The sequence below is a fragment of the Natrix helvetica genome (genome assembly GCF_964273705.1).
Source record: "Natrix helvetica genome assembly, chromosome: W".
In the NCBI taxonomy this organism is placed as follows: Eukaryota; Metazoa; Chordata; class Lepidosauria; order Squamata; family Natricidae; genus Natrix; species Natrix helvetica.
In genome coordinates this window covers 34444129-34464479 of record NC_138555.1, presented here as the reverse complement: position 1 = coordinate 34464479, position 20351 = coordinate 34444129, and positions in this window count along the sequence as shown.

Genomic DNA, 20351 nt, shown 5'->3' with positions numbered 1-20351 from the left:
TTTAAGACTCACAGCCGGTGCATATCCACACACTTCCAGCCCCTCTGACTCTTCCCTCTTCCTGGATTCACCCAAACGGTTTTAAGACTCACAGCTGGTGCACATCCACACACTTCCAACCCCTCTGCCTCTTCCCTCTTCCTGGATTCACTAAAACGTTCTTAAGACTCACAGCCGGTGCACATCCACACACTTCCAGCCTCTCTGCCTCTTCCCTTTTCCTGGATTCAATCAGACGGTTTTAAGACTCACAGTGTATGCACATCCACACACTTCCATCCCCTCTACCTGTTCCCTCTTCCTGGATTCACTCGAACGGTTTTAAGACTCACAGCCGGTGCACATCCAAACACTTCCAGCCCCTCTGATTCTTCCGTCTTCCTGGATTCATCCAGACGTTCTTAAGACTCACTGCCTGTGCACAGCAGACACACTTCCAGCCCCTCTCCCTCTTCCCTCTTCCTGGATTCATGTAGACAGTTTTAAGAATCACAATCTATGCACATCCACACACTTCCACCCCCTTTCCCTCTTCCCTCTTCCTGGATTCACGTAGACGGTTTTATGACTCACAGTCTATGCACATCCACACACTTCCATCCCCTCTGCCTGTTCCCTCTTCCTGGATTCTCTCAGATGGTTTTAAGACTCACAGCCGGTGCACATCCACACACTTCCATCCCCTCTCCCTCTTCCCTCTTCCTGGATTCATTCAGACGTTCTTAAGACTCACTGCCTGTGCACAGCACACATACTTCCAGCCACTCTGCCTCTTCCCTCTTCCTGGATTCACTCAGACGTTCTTAAGACTCACAGCCTGTGCATAGCACACACACTTCCATCCCCTCTCCCTCTTCCCTCTTCCTGGATTCACTCGAACGGTTTTAAGACTCACAGCCGGTGCACATCCAAACACTTCCAGCCCCTCTGCCTATTCCGTCTTCCTGGATTCATTCAGACGTTCTTAAGACTCACTGCCTGTGCACAGCACACACACTTCCAGCCCCTCTGCCTCTTCCCTCTTCCTGGATTCACTCAGACGTTCTTAAGACTCACAGCCTGTGCACAGCACACACACTTCCAGCCCCTCTCCCTCTTCCCTCTTCCTGGATTCACGTAGACGGTTTTATGACTCACAGTCTATGCACATCTACAAACTTCAATCCCCTCTGCCTGTTCCCTCTTCCTGGATTCACTCAGACGGTTTTAAGACTCACAGCCGGTGCACATCCATACACTTCCAGCCCCTCTGCCTGTTCCCTCTTCCTGGATTCACTCAAACGGTTTTAAGACTCACAGCCGGTGAACATCCAAACACTTCCAGCCCCTCTGCCGCTTCCCTCTTCCTGGATTCATTCAGACGTTCTTAAGACTCACTGCCTGTGCACAGCACACACACTTCCAGCCGCTCTCCCTCTTCCCTCTTCCTGGATTCACGTAGACGGTTTTATGACTCACAGTCTATGCACATCTACACACTTCCACCCCCTCTCCCTCTTCCCTCTTCCTGGATTCACGTAGACGGTTTTATGACTCACAGTCTATGCACATCCACACACTTCCATCCCCTCTGCCTGTTCCCTCTTCCTGGATTCACTCAGACGGTTTTAAGACTCACAGCCGGTGCACATCCACACACTTCCAGCCCCTCTGCCTCTTCCCTCTACCTGGCTTCACTCAAACACTTTTAAGACTCACAGCCGGTGCATAGCCACACACTTCCATCCCCTCTGCTGTTCCCTCTTCCTGGATTCACTCGAACGGTTTTAAGACTCAAAGCCGTTGCACATCCACACACTTCCACCCCCTCTCCCTCTTCCCTCTTCCTGGATTCACGTAGACGGTTTTATGACTCACAGCCGGTGCACATCCACACACTTCCATCCCCTCTGCCTTTTCCCTCTTCCTGGATTCACTCGAACGGATTTAAGACTTACAGCCGGTGCACATCCAAACACTTCCAGCCCCTCTGCCTCTTCCCTCTTCCTGGATTGATTCAGACGTTCTTAAGACTCACTGCCTGTGCACAGCACACACACTTCCAGCCCCTCTGCCTCTTCCTTCTTCCTGGATTCACTCAGACGTTCTTAAGACTCACAGCCTGTGCACAGCACACACACTTCCAGACCCTCTCTTTCTTCCCTCTTCCTGGATTCACGTAGACGATTTTAAGAATCACAATCTATGCACATCCACACACTTCCACCCCCTCACCCTCTTCCCTCTTCCTGGATTCACGTAGACGGTTTTAAGACTCACAGTCTATGCACATCCACACACTTCCATCCCCTCTGCCTGTTCCCTCTTCCTGGATTCACTCGAACGGTTTTAAGACTCACAGCCGGTGCATATCCACACACTTCCACCGCCTCTCCCTCTTCCCTCTTCCTGGATTCACGTAGACGGTTTTATGACTCATAGTCTATGCACACCCACACACTTCCATCCCCTCTGTCTCTTCCCTCATCCTGGATTCACTCAGACGGTTTTAAGACTCACAGCCGGTGCATATCCACACACTTCCAGCCCCTCTGCCTCTTCCGTCTTCCTGGATTCATTCAGACGTTCTTAAGACTCACTGCCTGTGCACAGCACACACACTTCCAGCCACTCTGCCTCTTCCCTCTTCCTGGATTCACTCAGACGTTCTTAAGACTCACAGTCTATGCACATCTACACACTTCAATCCCCTCTGCCTGTTCCCTCTTCCTGGATTCAATCAGACGGTTTTAAGACTCACAGCCGGTGCACATCCACACACTTCCAGCCCCTCTGCCTCTTCCCTCTACCTGGATTCACTCAAACACTTTTAAGACTCACAGCCGGTGCATATCCACACACTTCCAGCACCTCTGCCTCTTCCGTCTTCCTGGATTCATTCAGACGTTCTTAAGACTCACTGCCTGTGCACAGCACACACACTTCCAGCCCCTCTGCCTCTTCCCTCTTCCTGGATTCACTCAGACGTTCTTAAGACTCACAGCCTGTGCACAGCACACACACTTCCACCCCCTCTCCCTCTTCCCTCTTCCTGGGTTCAGGTAGACGGTTTTATGACTCACAGTCTATGCACATCCACACACTTCCATCCCCTCTCCCTCTTCCCTCTTCCTGGATTCACGAAGACGGTTTTAAGACTCACAGTCTATGCACATCCACACACTTCCACCCCCTCTCCCTCTTCCCTCTTCCTGGATTCACGTAGACGGTTTTATGACTCACAGTCTATGCACATCCACACACTTCCATCCCCTCTGCCTGTTCCCTCTTCCTGGATTCACTCAGACGGTTTTAAGACTCACAGCCGGTGCACATCCACACACTTCCATCCCCTCTCCCTCTTCCCTCATCCTGGATTCATTCAGACGTTCTTAAGACTCACAATCTATGCACAGCACACACACTTCCAGCCCCTCTGCCTCTTCCCTCTTCCTGGATTCACTCAGACGGTTTTAAGATTCACAGCCGGTGCATATCCACACAATTCCAGCCCCTCTGACTCTTCCCTCCTCCTGGTTTCACCCAAACGGTTTTAAGACTCACAGCTGCTGCACATCCACACACTTCCAACCCCTCTGCCTCTTCCCTCTTCCTGGATTCACTAAAACGTTCTTAAGACTCAAGGCCGGTGCACATCCACACACTTCCAGCCCCTCTGCCTCTTCCCTCTTCCTGGATTCACTCAGACGTTCTTAAGACTCACTGCCTGTGCACAGCACACACACTTCCAGCCCCTCTTCCTCTTCATGCATTCACGTAGACGGTTTTAAGACTCACAGTCTATGCACATCCACACACTTCCACCCCCTCTCCCTCTTACCTCTTCCTGGATTCACTCAAACGGTTTTATGACTCACAGTCTATGCACATCCACACACTTCCATGCCCTCTGCCTGTTCCCTCTTCCTGGATTCACTCAGACATTCTTAAGACTCACAGCCTGTGCACAGCACACACACTTCCAGCCCCTCTCCCTCTTCCCTCTTCCTGGATTCACGTAGACGGTTTTAAGAATCACTATCTATGCACATCCACACACTTCCACCCCCTCTCCCTCTTCCCTCTTCCTGGATTCACGTAGACGGTTTTATGACTCACAGTCTATACACATCCACACACTTCCATCCCCTCTGCCTGTTCCCTCTTCCTGGATTCACTCAGACGGTTTTAAGACTCACAGCCGGTGCACATCCACACACTTCCATCCCCTCTCCCTCTTCCCTCTTCCTGGATTCACGTAGACGGTTTTAAGACTCACAGCCGGTGCATATCCACACATTTTCAGCCCGTCTGACTCTTCCCTCTTCCTGGATTCACCCAAACGGTTTTAAGACTCACAGCTGGTGCACATCCACACACTTCCAACCCCTCTGCCTCTTCCCTCTTCCTGGATTCACTAAAACAATACAATACAATACAATACAATAGTAGAGTTGGAAGGGACCTTGGAGGTCTTCTAGTCCAAACCTCTGCCTAGGCAGGAAACCCTATACCGTTTCAGACAAATAGCTATCCAACAACTTCTTAAAGACTTCCAGTGTTGGGGCATTCACAACTTCTGGAGGCAAGCTGTTCCACTGATTAATTGTTCTCACTGTCAGGAAATTCCTCCTCAGTTCTAAATTGCTTCTCTCCTTGATTAGTTTCCACCCATTGCTTCTTGTTCTACCCTCAGGTGCTTTGGAGAATAGTTTGACTCCCTCTTCTTTGTGGCAACCTCTGAGATATTGGAATAATGCTATCATGTCTCCCCTAGTCCTTCTTTCTCTTAAGCTAAACATACCCAGTTCCTGCAACCGTTCTTCATATGTTTTAGTCTCCAGTCCCCTAATCATCTTTGTTGCTCTTCTCTGCACTCTTTCTAGAGTCTCCACATCTTTTTTACATCGTGGCGACCAGAACTGAATGCAGTATTCCAAGTGTGGCCTTACCAAGGCATTATAAAGTGGTATTAACACTTCACGTGATCTTGATTCTATCCCTCTGTTGATGCAGCCTAGAACTGTGTTGGCTTTTTTGGCAGCTGCTGCACACTGCTGGCTCATATTTAAATGGTTGTCCACTAGGACTCCAAGATCCCTTTCACAGTTACTACTACTGAGTATGGTATCACCTATACTGTACCTGTGCATTCCGTTTTTGTTGCCTAAATGTAGAACCTTACTCTTTTCACCATTGAATTTCATTTTATTAGATAGTGCCCAATGTTCAAGTTTGTCAAGATCCTTCTGTATCTTAAGCCTATCTTCTGGAGTGTTGGCTATTCCTGCCAGCTTGGTATCATCTGCAAATTTGATGAGTTCCCCATTTATTCCCTCATCCAAATCATTGATGAAGATGTTGAACGTTCTTAAGACTCACAGAGGGTGCACATCCACACACTTCCAGCCCCTCTGCCTCTTCCCTTTTCCTGGATTCAATCAGACGGTTTTAAGACTCACAGCTGGTGCACATCCACACACTTCCATCCCCTCTCCCTCTTCCCTCTTCCTGGATTCACGTAGACGGTTTTAAGACTCCCAGTCTATGCACATCCACACACTTTCAGCCCTTCTGTCTCTTCCCTCTTCCTGGATTCATTTAGACGTTCTTAAGACTCACAGCCTGTGCACAGCACACATACTTCCAGCCACTCTGCCTCTTCCCTCTTCCTGGATTCACTCAGACGTTCTCAAGACTCACAGCCTGTGCACAGCACACACACTTCCAGCCCCTCTCCCTCTTCCCTCTTCCTGGATTCACGTAGACGGTTTTATGACTCACAGTCTATGCACATCTACACACTTCAATCCCCACTGCCTGTTCCCTCTTCCTGGATTCACTCGAACGGTTTTAAGACTCACAGCCGGTGCACATCCAAACACTTCCATCCCCTCTGCCTCTTCCCTCTACCTGGATTCACTCAAACACTTTTAAGACTCACAGCAGGTGCATATCCACACACTTCCATCGCCTCTGCCTGTTCCCTCTTCCTGGATTCACTCAGACGTTCTTAAGACTCACAGCCTGTGCACAGCACACACACTTCCAGCCCCTCTCCCTCTTTCCTCTTCCTGGATTCACGTAGATGGTTTTAAGACTCACAGTCTATGCACATCCACACACTTCCATCGCCTCTGCCTGTTCCCTCTTCCTGGATTCATTCAGACTTTCTTAAGACTCACTGCCTGTGCACAGCACACACACTTCCAGCCCCTCTCCCTCTTCCCTCTTCCTGGATTCACGTAGACAGTTTTAAGAATCACAATCTATGCACATCCACACACTTCCAGCCCCTCTGCCTGTTCCCTCTTCCTGGATTCACTCAGACGGTTTTAAGACTCACAGCCCATGCACATCCACACACTTCCATCCCCTCTCCCTCTTCCCTCTTCCTGGATTCACGTAGACGGTTTTAAGACTCACAGTCTATGCACATCCACACATTTTCAGCCCCTCTCTCTCTTCCCTCTTCCTGGATTCATTTAGACGTTCTTAAGACTCACAGCCTGTGCACAGCACACACACTTCCAGCCCCTCTCCCTCTTCCCTCTTCCTGGATTCACGTAGACGGTTTTAAGACTCACAGTCTATGCACATCCACACACTTCCATCCCCTCTGCCTGTTCCCTCTTCCTGGATTCACTCGAACGGTTTTAAGACTCACAGCCGGTGCATATCCACACACTTCCACCGCCTCTCCCTCTTCCCTCTTCCTGGATTCACGTAGACGGTTTTATGACTCATAGTCTATGCACACCCACACACTTCCATCCCCTCTGTCTCTTCCCTCATCCTGGATTCACTCAGACGGTTTTAAGACTCACAGCCGGTGCATATCCACACACTTCCAGCCCCTCTGCCTCTTCCGTCTTCCTGGATTCATTCAGACGTTCTTAAGACTCACTGCCTGTGCACAGCACACACACTTCCAGCCACTCTGCCTCTTCCCTCTTCCTGGATTCACTCAGACGTTCTTAAGACTCACAGCCTGTGCACAGCACACACACTTCCACCCCCTCTCCCTCTTCCCTCTTCCTGGATTCACGTAGACGGTTTTATGACTCACAGTCTATGCACATCTACACACTTCAATCCCCTCTGCCTGTTCCCTCTTCCTGGATTCACTCAGACGGTTTTAAGACTCACAGCCGGTGCACATCCACACACTTCCAGCCCCTCTGACTCTTCCCTCTACCTGGATTCACTCAAACACTTTTAAGACTCACAGCCGGTGCATATCCACACACTTCCAGCCCCTCTGCCTCTTCCGTCTTCCTGGATTCATTCAGACGTTCTTAAGACTCACTGCCTGTGCACAGCACACACACTTCCAGCCCCTCTGCCTCTTCCCTCTTCCTGGATTCACTCAGACGTTCTTAAGACTCACAGCCTGTGCACAGCACACACACTTCCACCCCCTCTCCCTCTTCCCTCTTCCTGGATTCAGGTAGACGGTTTTATGACTCACAGTCTATGCACATCCACACACTTCCATCCCCTCTCCCTCTTCCCTCTTCCTGGATTCACGAAGACGGTTTTAAGACTCACAGTCTATGCACATCCACACACTTCCACCCCCTCTCCCTCTTCCCTCTTCCTGGATTCACGTAGACGGTTTTATGACTCATAGTCTATGCACACCCACACACTTCCATCCCCTCTGTCTCTTCCCTCTTCCTGGATTCATTCAGACGTTCTTAAGACTCACTGCCTGTGCACAGCACACACACTTCCAGCCCCTCTGCCTCTTCCTTCTTCCTGGATTCACTCAGACGTTCTTAAGACTCACAGCCTGTGCACAGCACACACACTTCCAGCCCCTCTCCCTCTTCCCTCTTCCTGGATTCACGTAGACGATTTTAAGAATCACAATCTATGCACATCCACACACTTCCACCCCCTCACCCTCTTCCCTCATCCTGGATTCACTCAGACGGTTTTAAGACTCACAGCCGGTGCACATCCACACACTTCCAGCCCCTCTGCCTCTTCCCTCTACCTGGATTCACTCAAACACTTTTAAGACTCACAGCCGGTGCATATCCACACACTTCCATCCCCTCTGCCTGTTCCCTCTTCCTGGATTCACTCGAACGGTTTTAAGACTCACAGCCGGTGCACATCCACACACTTCCACCCCCTCTCCCTCTTCCCTCTTCCTGGATTCACGTAGACGGTTTTATGACTCACAGCCGGTGCACATCCACACACTTCCATTCCCTCTGCCTGTTCCCTCTTCCTGGATTCACTCGAACGGTTTTAAGACTCACAGCCGGTGCACATCCAAACACTTTCAGCCCCTCTGTCTCATCCCTCTTCCTGGATTCATTTAGATGTTCTTAAGACTCACAGCCTGTGCACAGCACACATACTTCCAGCCACTCTGCCTCTTCCCTCTTCCTGGATTCACTTAGACGTTCTTAAGACTCACAGCCTGTGCATAGCACACACACTTCCATCCCCTCTCCCTCTTCCCTCTTCCTGGATTCACTCGAACGGTTTTAACACTCACAGCCGGTGCACATCCAAACACTTCCAGCCCCTCTGCCTATTCCGTCTTCCTGGATTCATTCAGACGTTCTTAAGACTCACTGCCTGTGCACAGCACACACACTTCCAGCCCCTCTGCCTCTTCCCTCTTCCTGGATTCACTCAGACGTTCTTAAGACTCACAGCCTGTGCACAGCACACACACTTCCAGCCCCTCTCCCTCTTCCCTCTTCCTGGATTCACGTAGACGGTTTTATGACTCACAGTCTATGCACATCTACAAACTTCAATCCCCTCTGCCTGTTCCCTCTTCCTGGATTCACTCAGACGGTTTTAAGACTCACAGCCGGTGCACATCCATACAATTCCAGCCCCTCTGCCTGTTCCCTCTTCCTGGATTCACTCAAACGGTTTTAAGACTCACAGCCGGTGAACATCCAAACACTTCCAGCCCCTCTGCCTCTTCCCTCTTCCTGGATTCATTCAGACGTTCTTAAGACTCACTGCCTGTGCACAGCACACACACTTCCAGCCGCTCTCCCTCTTCCCTCTTCCTGGATTCACGTAGACGGTTTTATGACTCACAGTCTATGCACATCTACACACTTCCACCCCCTCTCCCTCTTCCCTCTTCCTGGATTCACGTAGACGGTTTTATGACTCACAGTCTATGCACATCCACACACTTCCATCCCCTCTGCCTGTTCCCTCTTCCTGGATTCACTCAGACGGTTTTAAGACTTACAGCCGGTGCACATCCACACACTTCCAGCCCCTCTGCCTCTTCCCTCTACCTGGCTTCACTCAAACACTTTTAAGACTCACAGCCGGTGCATAGCCACACACTTCCATCCCCTCTGCTGTTCCCTCTTCCTGGATTCACTCGAACGGTTTTAAGACTCACAGCCGTTGCACATCCACACACTTCCACCCCCTCTCCCTCTTCCCTCTTCCTGGATTCACGTAGACGGTTTTATGACTCACAGCCGGTGCACATCCACACACTTCCATCCCCTCTGCCTTTTCCCTCTTCCTGGATTCACTCGAACGGATTTAAGACTTACAGCCGGTGCACATCCAAACACTTCCAGCCCCTCTGCCTCTTCCCTCTTCCTGGATTGATTCAGACGTTCTTAAGACTCACTGCCTGTGCACAGCACACACACTTCCAGCCCCTCTGCCTCTTCCTTCTTCCTGGATTCACTCAGACGTTCTTAAGACTCACAGCCTGTGCACAGCACACACACTTCCAGCCCCTCTCCCTCTTCCCTCTTCCTGGATTCACGTAGACGATTTTAAGAATCACAATCTATGCACATCCACACACTTCCACCCCCTCACCCTCTTCCCTCTTCCTGGATTCACGTAGACGGTTTTAAGACTCACAGTCTATGCACATCCACACACTTCCATCCCCTCTGCCTGTTCCCTCTTCCTGGATTCACTCGAACGGTTTTAAGACTCACAGCCGGTGCATATCCACACACTTCCACCGCCTCTCCCTCTTCCCTCTTCCTGGATTCACGTAGACGGTTTTATGACTCATAGTCTATGCACACCCACACACTTCCATCCCCTCTGTCTCTTCCCTCATCCTGGATTCACTCAGACGGTTTTAAGACTCACAGCCGGTGCATATCCACACACTTCCAGCCCCTCTGCCTCTTCCGTCTTCCTGGATTCATTCAGACGTTCTTAAGACTCACTGCCTGTGCACAGCACACACACTTCCAGCCACTCTGCCTCTTCCCTCTTCCTGGATTCACTCAGACGTTCTTAAGACTCACAGCCTGTGCACAGCACACACACTTCCACCCCCTCTCCCTCTTCCCTCTTCCTGGATTCACGTAGACGGTTTTATGACTCACAGTCTATGCACATCTACACACTTCAATCCCCTCTGCCTGTTCCCTCTTCCTGGATTCACTCAGACGGTTTTAAGACTCACAGCCGGTGCACATCCACACACTTCCAGCCCCTCTGCCTCTTCCCTCTACCTGGATTCACTCAAACACTTTTAAGACTCACAGCCGGTGCATATCCACACACTTCCAGCACCTCTGCCTCTTCCGTCTTCCTGGATTCATTCAGACGTTCTTAAGACTCACTGCCTGTGCACAGCACACACACTTCCAGCCCCTCTGCCTCTTCCCTCTTCCTGGATTCACTCAGACGTTCTTAAGACTCACAGCCTGTGCACAGCACACACACTTCCACCCCCTCTCCCTCTTCCCTCTTCCTGGGTTCAGGTAGACGGTTTTATGACTCACAGTCTATGCACATCCACACACTTCCATCCCCTCTCCCTCTTCCCTCTTCCTGGATTCACGAAGACGGTTTTAAGACTCACAGTCTATGCACATCCACACACTTCCACCCCCTCTCCCTCTTCCCTCTTCCTGGATTCACGTAGACGGTTTTATGACTCATAGTCTATGCACACCCACACACTTCCATCCCCTCTGTCTCTTCCCTCATCCTGGATTCACTCAGACGGTTTTAAGACTCACAGCCGGTGCATATCCACACACTTCCAGCCCCTCTGACTCTTCCCTCTTCCTGGATTCACCCAAACGGTTTTAAGACTCACAGCTGGTGCACATCCACACACTTCCAACCCCTCTGCCTCTTCCCTCTTCCTGGATTCACTAAAACGTTCTTAAGACTCACAGCCGGTGCACATCCACACACTTCCAGCCTCTCTGCCTCTTCCCTTTTCCTGGATTCAATCAGACGGTTTTAAGACTCACAGTGTATGCACATCCACACACTTCCATCCCCTCTGCCTGTTCCCTCTTCCTGGATTCACTCGAACGGTTTTAAGACTCACAGCCGGTGCACATCCAAACACTTCCAGCCCCTCTGATTCTTCCGTCTTCCTGGATTCATCCAGACGTTCTTAAGACTCACTGCCTGTGCACAGCAGACACACTTCCAGCCCCTCTCCCTCTTCCCTCTTCCTGGATTCATGTAGACAGTTTTAAGAATCACAATCTATGCACATCCACACACTTCCACCCCCTTTCCCTCTTCCCTCTTCCTGGATTCACGTAGACGGTTTTATGACTCACAGTCTATGCACATCCACACACTTCCATCCCCTCTGCCTGTTCCCTCTTCCTGGATTCTCTCAGATGGTTTTAAGACTCACAGCCGGTGCACATCCACACACTTCCATCCCCTCTCCCTCTTCCCTCTTCCTGGATTCATTCAGACGTTCTTAAGACTCACTGCCTGTGCACAGCACACATACTTCCAGCCACTCTGCCTCTTCCCTCTTCCTGGATTCACTCAGACGTTCTTAAGACTCACAGCCTGTGCATAGCACACACACTTCCATCCCCTCTCCCTCTTCCCTCTTCCTGGATTCACTCGAACGGTTTTAAGACTCACAGCCGGTGCACATCCAAACACTTCCAGCCCCTCTGCCTATTCCGTCTTCCTGGATTCATTCAGACGTTCTTAAGACTCACTGCCTGTGCACAGCACACACACTTCCAGCCCCTCTGCCTCTTCCCTCTTCCTGGATTCACTCAGACGTTCTTAAGACTCACAGCCTGTGCACAGCACACACACTTCCAGCCCCTCTCCCTCTTCCCTCTTCCTGGATTCACGTAGACGGTTTTATGACTCACAGTCTATGCACATCTACAAACTTCAATCCCCTCTGCCTGTTCCCTCTTCCTGGATTCACTCAGACGGTTTTAAGACTCACAGCCGGTGCACATCCATACACTTCCAGCCCCTCTGCCTGTTCCCTCTTCCTGGATTCACTCAAACGGTTTTAAGACTCACAGCCGGTGAACATCCAAACACTTCCAGCCCCTCTGCCGCTTCCCTCTTCCTGGATTCATTCAGACGTTCTTAAGACTCACTGCCTGTGCACAGCACACACACTTCCAGCCGCTCTCCCTCTTCCCTCTTCCTGGATTCACGTAGACGGTTTTATGACTCACAGTCTATGCACATCTACACACTTCCACCCCCTCTCCCTCTTCCCTCTTCCTGGATTCACGTAGACGGTTTTATGACTCACAGTCTATGCACATCCACACACTTCCATCCCCTCTGCCTGTTCCCTCTTCCTGGATTCACTCAGACGGTTTTAAGACTCACAGCCGGTGCACATCCACACACTTCCAGCCCCTCTGCCTCTTCCCTCTACCTGGCTTCACTCAAACACTTTTAAGACTCACAGCCGGTGCATAGCCACACACTTCCATCCCCTCTGCTGTTCCCTCTTCCTGGATTCACTCGAACGGTTTTAAGACTCAAAGCCGTTGCACATCCACACACTTCCACCCCCTCTCCCTCTTCCCTCTTCCTGGATTCACGTAGACGGTTTTATGACTCACAGCCGGTGCACATCCACACACTTCCATCCCCTCTGCCTTTTCCCTCTTCCTGGATTCACTCGAACGGATTTAAGACTTACAGCCGGTGCACATCCAAACACTTCCAGCCCCTCTGCCTCTTCCCTCTTCCTGGATTGATTCAGACGTTCTTAAGACTCACTGCCTGTGCACAGCACACACACTTCCAGCCCCTCTGCCTCTTCCTTCTTCCTGGATTCACTCAGACGTTCTTAAGACTCACAGCCTGTGCACAGCACACACACTTCCAGACCCTCTCTTTCTTCCCTCTTCCTGGATTCACGTAGACGATTTTAAGAATCACAATCTATGCACATCCACACACTTCCACCCCCTCACCCTCTTCCCTCTTCCTGGATTCACGTAGACGGTTTTAAGACTCACAGTCTATGCACATCCACACACTTCCATCCCCTCTGCCTGTTCCCTCTTCCTGGATTCACTCGAACGGTTTTAAGACTCACAGCCGGTGCATATCCACACACTTCCACCGCCTCTCCCTCTTCCCTCTTCCTGGATTCACGTAGACGGTTTTATGACTCATAGTCTATGCACACCCACACACTTCCATCCCCTCTGTCTCTTCCCTCATCCTGGATTCACTCAGACGGTTTTAAGACTCACAGCCGGTGCATATCCACACACTTCCAGCCCCTCTGCCTCTTCCGTCTTCCTGGATTCATTCAGACGTTCTTAAGACTCACTGCCTGTGCACAGCACACACACTTCCAGCCACTCTGCCTCTTCCCTCTTCCTGGATTCACTCAGACGTTCTTAAGACTCACAGTCTATGCACATCTACACACTTCAATCCCCTCTGCCTGTTCCCTCTTCCTGGATTCACTCAGACGGTTTTAAGACTCACAGCCGGTGCACATCCACACACTTCCAGCCCCTCTGCCTCTTCCCTCTACCTGGATTCACTCAAACACTTTTAAGACTCACAGCCGGTGCATATCCACACACTTCCAGCACCTCTGCCTCTTCCGTCTTCCTGGATTCATTCAGACGTTCTTAAGACTCACTGCCTGTGCACAGCACACACACTTCCAGCCCCTCTGCCTCTTCCCTCTTCCTGGATTCACTCAGACGTTCTTAAGACTCACAGCCTGTGCACAGCACACACACTTCCACCCCCTCTCCCTCTTCCCTCTTCCTGGGTTCAGGTAGACGGTTTTATGACTCACAGTCTATGCACATCCACACACTTCCATCCCCTCTCCCTCTTCCCTCTTCCTGGATTCACGAAGACGGTTTTAAGACTCACAGTCTATGCACATCCACACACTTCCACCCCCTCTCCCTCTTCCCTCTTCCTGGATTCACGTAGACGGTTTTATGACTCACAGTCTATGCACATCCACACACTTCCATCCCCTCTGCCTGTTCCCTCTTCCTGGATTCACTCAGACGGTTTTAAGACTCACAGCCGGTGCACATCCACACACTTCCATCCCCTCTCCCTCTTCCCTCATCCTGGATTCATTCAGACGTTCTTAAGACTCACAATCTATGCACAGCACACACACTTCCAGCCCCTCTGCCTCTTCCCTCTTCCCTCTTCCTGGATTCACTCAGACGGTTTTAAGATTCACAGCCGGTGCATATCCACACAATTCCAGCCCCTCTGACTCTTCCCTCCTCCTGGTTTCACCCAAACGGTTTTAAGACTCACAGCTGCTGCACATCCACACACTTCCAACCCCTCTGCCTCTTCCCTCTTCCTGGATTCACTAAAACGTTCTTAAGACTCAAGGCCGGTGCACATCCACACACTTCCAGCCCCTCTGCCTCTTCCCTTTTCCTGGATTCAATCAGACGGTTTTAAGACTCACAGCTGGTGCACATCCACACACTTCCATCCCCTCTGCCTGTTCCCTCTTCCTGGATTCACTCAGACGGTTTTAAGACTCACAGCCCGTGCACATCCACACACTTCCATCCCCTCTCCCTCTTCCCTCTTCCTGGATTCACGTAGATGGTTTTAAGACTCACAGTCTATGCACATCCACACACTTTCAGCCCCTCTCTCTCTTCCCTCTTCCTGGATTCATTTAGACGTTCTTAAGACTCACAGCCTGTGCACAGCACACATACTTCCAGCCACTCTGCCTCTTCCCTCTTCCTGGATTCACTCAGACGTTCTTAAGACTCATAGCCTGTGCACAGCACACACACTTCCAGCCCCTCTCCCTCTTCCCGGATTCACGTAGACGGTTTTAAGACTCACAGTCTATGCACATCCACACACTTCCATCCCCTCTGCCTGTTCCCTCTTCCTGGATTCACTCGAACGGTTTTAAGACTCACAGCCGGTGCATATCCACACACTTCCACCGCCTCTCCCTCTTCCCTCTTCCTGGATTCACGTAGACGGTTTTATGACTCACAGGCTATGCACATCCACACACTTCCATCCCCTCTGCCTGTTCCCTCTTCCTGGATTCACTCAGACGGTTTTAAGACTCACAGCCGGTGCACATCCACACACTTCCATCCCCTCTCCCTCTTCCCTCATCCTGGATTCATTCATACGTTCTTAAGACTCACAATCTATGCACAGCACACACACTTCCAGCCCCTCTGCCTCTTCCCTCTTCCTGGATTCACTCAGACGGTTTTAAGACTCACAGCCGGTGCATATCCACACAATTCCAGCCCCTCTGACTATTCCGTCCTCCTGGATTCACCCAAACGGTTTTAAGACTCACAGCTGCTGCACATCCACACACTTCCAACCCCTCTGCCTCTTCCCTCTTCCTGGATTCACTAAAACGTTCTTAAGACTCAAGGCCGGTGCACATCCACACACTTCCAGCCCCTCTGCCTCTTCCCTTTTCCTGGATTCAATCAGACGGTTTTAAGACTCACAGCTGGTGCACATCCACACACTTCCATCCCCTCTGCCTGTTCCCTCTTCCTGGATTCACTCAGACGGTTTTAAGACTCACAGCCCGTGCACATCCACAAACTTCCATCCCCTCTCCCTCTTCCCTCTTCCTGGATTCACGTAGACGGTTTTAAGACTCACAGTCTATGCACATCCACACACTTTCAGCCCCTCTCCCTCTTCCCTCTTCCTGGATTCATTCAGACGTTCTTAAGACTCACAATCTATGCACAGCACACACACTTCCAGCCCCTCTGCCTCTTCCCTCTTCCTGGATTCACTCAGACGTTCTTAAGACTCACAATCTATGCACATCCACACACTTCCACCCTCTCTCCCTCTTCCTGGATTCACGTAGACGGTTTTATGACTCACAGTCTATGCACATCCACACACTTCCATCCCCTCTGCCTGTTCCCTCTACCTGGATTCACTCAGACGGTTTTAAAACTCACAGCCCGTGCACATCCACACACTTCCATCCCCTCTCCCTCTTCCCTCTTCCTGGATTCACGTAGATGGTTTTAAGACTCACAGTCTATGCACATCCACACACTTTCAGCCCCTCTCTCTCTTCCCTCTTCCTGGATTCATTTAGACGTTCTTAAGACTCACAGCCTGTGCACAGCACACATACTTCCAGCCACTCTGCCTCTTCCCTCTTCCTGGATTCACTCAGACGTTCTTAAGACTCATAGCCTGTGCACAGCACACACACTTCCAGCCCCTCTCCCTCTTCCCGGATTCACGTAGACGGTTTTAAGACTCACAGTCTATGCACATCCACACACTTCCATCCCCTCTGCCTGTTCCCTCTTCCTGGATTCACTCGAACGGTTTTAAGACTCACAGCCGGTGCATATCCACACACTTCCACCGCCTCTCCCTCTTCCCTCTTCCTGGATTCACGTAGACGGTTTTATGACTCACAGGCTATGCACATCCACACACTTCCATCCCCTCTGCCTGTTCCCTCTTCCTGGATTCACTCAGACGGTTTTAAGACTCACAGCCGGTGCACATCCACACACTTCCATCCCCTCTCCCTCTTCCCTCATCCTGGATTCATTCATACGTTCTTAAGACTCACAATCTATGCACAGCACACACACTTCCAGCCCCTCTGCCTCTTCCCTCTTCCTGGATTCACTCAGACGGTTTTAAGACTCACAGCCGGTGCATATCCACACAATTCCAGCCCCTCTGACTATTCCGTCCTCCTGGATTCACCCAAACGGTTTTAAGACTCACAGCTGCTGCACATCCACACACTTCCAACCCCTCTGCCTCTTCCCTCTTCCTGGATTCACTAAAACGTTCTTAAGACTCAAGGCCGGTGCACATCCACACACTTCCAGCCCCTCTGCCTCTTCCCTTTTCCTGGATTCAATCAGACGGTTTTAAGACTCACAGCTGGTGCACATCCACACACTTCCATCCCCTCTGCCTGTTCCCTCTTCCTGGATTCACTCAGACGGTTTTAAGACTCACAGCCCGTGCACATCCACAAACTTCCATCCCCTCTCCCTCTTCCCTCTTCCTGGATTCACGTAGACGGTTTTAAGACTCACAGTCTATGCACATCCACACACTTTCAGCCCCTCTCCCTCTTCCCTCTTCCTGGATTCATTCAGACGTTCTTAAGACTCACAATCTATGCACAGCACACACACTTCCAGCCCCTCTGCCTCTTCCCTCTTCCTGGATTCACTCAGACGTTCTTAAGACTCACAATCTATGCACATCCACACACTTCCACCCTCTCTCCCTCTTCCTGGATTCACGTAGACGGTTTTATGACTCACAGTCTATGCACATCCACACACTTCCATCCCCTCTGCCTGTTCCCTCTACCTGGATTCACTCAGACGGTTTTAAAACTCACAGCCCGTGCACATCCACACACTTCCATCCCCTCTCCCTCTTCCCTCTTCCTGGATTCACGTAGATGGTTTTAAGACTCACAGTCTATGCACATCCACACACTTTCAGCCCCTCTCTCTCTTCCCTCTTCCTGGATTCATTTAGACGTTCTTAAGACTCACAGCCTGTGCACAGCACACATACTTCCAGCCACTCTGCCTCTTCCCTCTTCCTGGATTCACTCAGACGTTCTTAAGACTCATAGCCTGTGCACAGCACACACACTTCCAGCCCCTCTCCCTCTTCCCGGATTCACGTAGACGGTTTTAAGACTCACAGTCTATGCACATCCACACACTTCCATCCCCTCTGCCTGTTCCCTCTTCCTGGATTCACTCGAACGGTTTTAAGACTCACAGCCGGTGCATATCCACACACTTCCACCGCCTCTCCCTCTTCCCTCTTCCTGGATTCACGTAGACGGTTTTATGACTCACAGGCTATGCACATCCACACACTTCCATCCCCTCTGCCTGTTCCCTCTTCCTGGATTCACTCAGACGGTTTTAAGACTCACAGCCGGTGCACATCCACACACTTCCATCCCCTCTCCCTCTTCCCTCATCCTGGATTCATTCATACGTTCTTAAGACTCACAATCTATGCACAGCACACACACTTCCAGCCCCTCTGCCTCTTCCCTCTTCCTGGATTCACTCAGACGGTTTTAAGACTCACAGCCGGTGCATATCCACACAATTCCAGCCCCTCTGACTATTCCGTCCTCCTGGATTCACCCAAACGGTTTTAAGACTCACAGCTGCTGCACATCCACACACTTCCAACCCCTCTGCCTCTTCCCTCTTCCTGGATTCACTAAAACGTTCTTAAGACTCAAGGCCGGTGCACATCCACACACTTCCAGCCCCTCTGCCTCTTCCCTTTTCCTGGATTCAATCAGACGGTTTTAAGACTCACAGCTGGTGCACATCCACACACTTCCAACCCCTCTGCCTCTTCCCTCTTCCTGGATTCACTAAAACGTTCTTAAGACTCAAGGCCGGTGCACATCCACACACTTCCAGCCCCTCTGCCTCTTCCCTTTTCCTGGATTCAATCAGACGGTTTTAAGACTCACAGCTGGTGCACATCCACACACTTCCATCCCCTCTGCCTGTTCCCTCTTCCTGGATTCACTCAGACGGTTTTAAGACTCACAGCCCGTGCACATCCACACACTTCCATCCCCTCTCCCTCTTCCCTCTTCCTGGATTCACGTAGACGGTTTTAAGACTCACAGTCTATGCACATCCACACACTTTCAGCCCCTCTCCCTCTTCCCTCTTCCTGGATTCATTCAGACGTTCTTAAGACTCACAATCTATGCACAGCACACACTTCCAGCCCCTCTGCCTCTTCCCTCTTCCTGGATTCACTCAGACGTTCTTAAGACTCACAATCTATGCACATCCACACACTTCCACCCCCTCTCCCTCTTCCTGGATTCACGTAGACGGTTTTATGACTCACAGTCTATGCACATCCACACACTTCCATCCCCTCTGCCTGTTCCCTCTACCTGGATTCACTCAGACGGTTTTAAAACTCACAGCCCGTGCACATCCACACACTTCCATCCCCTCTCCCTCTTCCCTCTTCCTGGATTCACGTAGACGGTTTTAAGACTCACAGTCTATGCACATCCACACACTTTCAGCCCCTCTGTCTCTTCCTTCTTCCTGGATTCATTTAGACGTTCTTAAGACTCACAGCCTGTGCACAGCACACATACTTCCAGCCACTCTGCCTCTTCCCTCTTCCTGGATTCACTCAAACACTTTTAAGACTCACAGCCGGTGCATATCCACACACTTCCATCCCCTCTGCCTGTTCCCTCTTCCTGGATTCACTCGAACGGTTTTAAGACTCACAGCCGGTTCACATCCACACACTTCCACCCCCTCTCCCTCTTCCCTCTTCCTGGGTTCACGTAGACGGTTTTATGACTCACAGCCGGTGCACATCCACACACTTCCATCCCCTCTGCCTGTTCCCTCTTCCTGGATTCACTCGAACGGTTTTAAGACTCACAGCCGGTGCACATCCAAACACTTTCAGCCCCTCTGTCTCATCCCTCTTCCTGGATTCATTTAGACGTTCTTAAGACTCACAGCCTGTGCACAGCACACATACTTCCAGCCACTCTGCCTCTTCCCTCTTCCTGGATTCACTCAGACGTTCTTAAGACTCACAGCCTGTGCATAGCACACACACTTCCATCCCCTCTCCCTCTTCCCTCTTCCTGGATTCACTCGAACGGTTTTAAGACTCACAGCCGGTGCACATCCAAACACTTCCAGCCCCTCTGCCTCTTCCGTCTTCCTGGATTCATTCAGACGTTCTTAAGACTCACTGCCTGTGCAGAGCACACACACTTCCAGCCCCTCTGCCTCTTCCCTCTTCCTGGATTCACTCAGACGTTCTTAAGACTCACAGCCTGTGCACAGCACACACACTTCCAGCCCCTCTCCCTCTTCCCTCTTCCTGGATTCACGTACACGGTTTTATGACTCACAGTCTATGCACATCTACAAACTTCAATCCCCACTGCCTGTTCCCTCTTCCTGGATTCACTCAGACGGTTTTAAGACTCACAGCCGGTGCACATCCATACACTTCCAGCCCCTCTGCCTGTTCCCTCTTCCTGGATTCACTCAAACGGTTTTAAGACTCACAGCCGGTGCACATCCAAA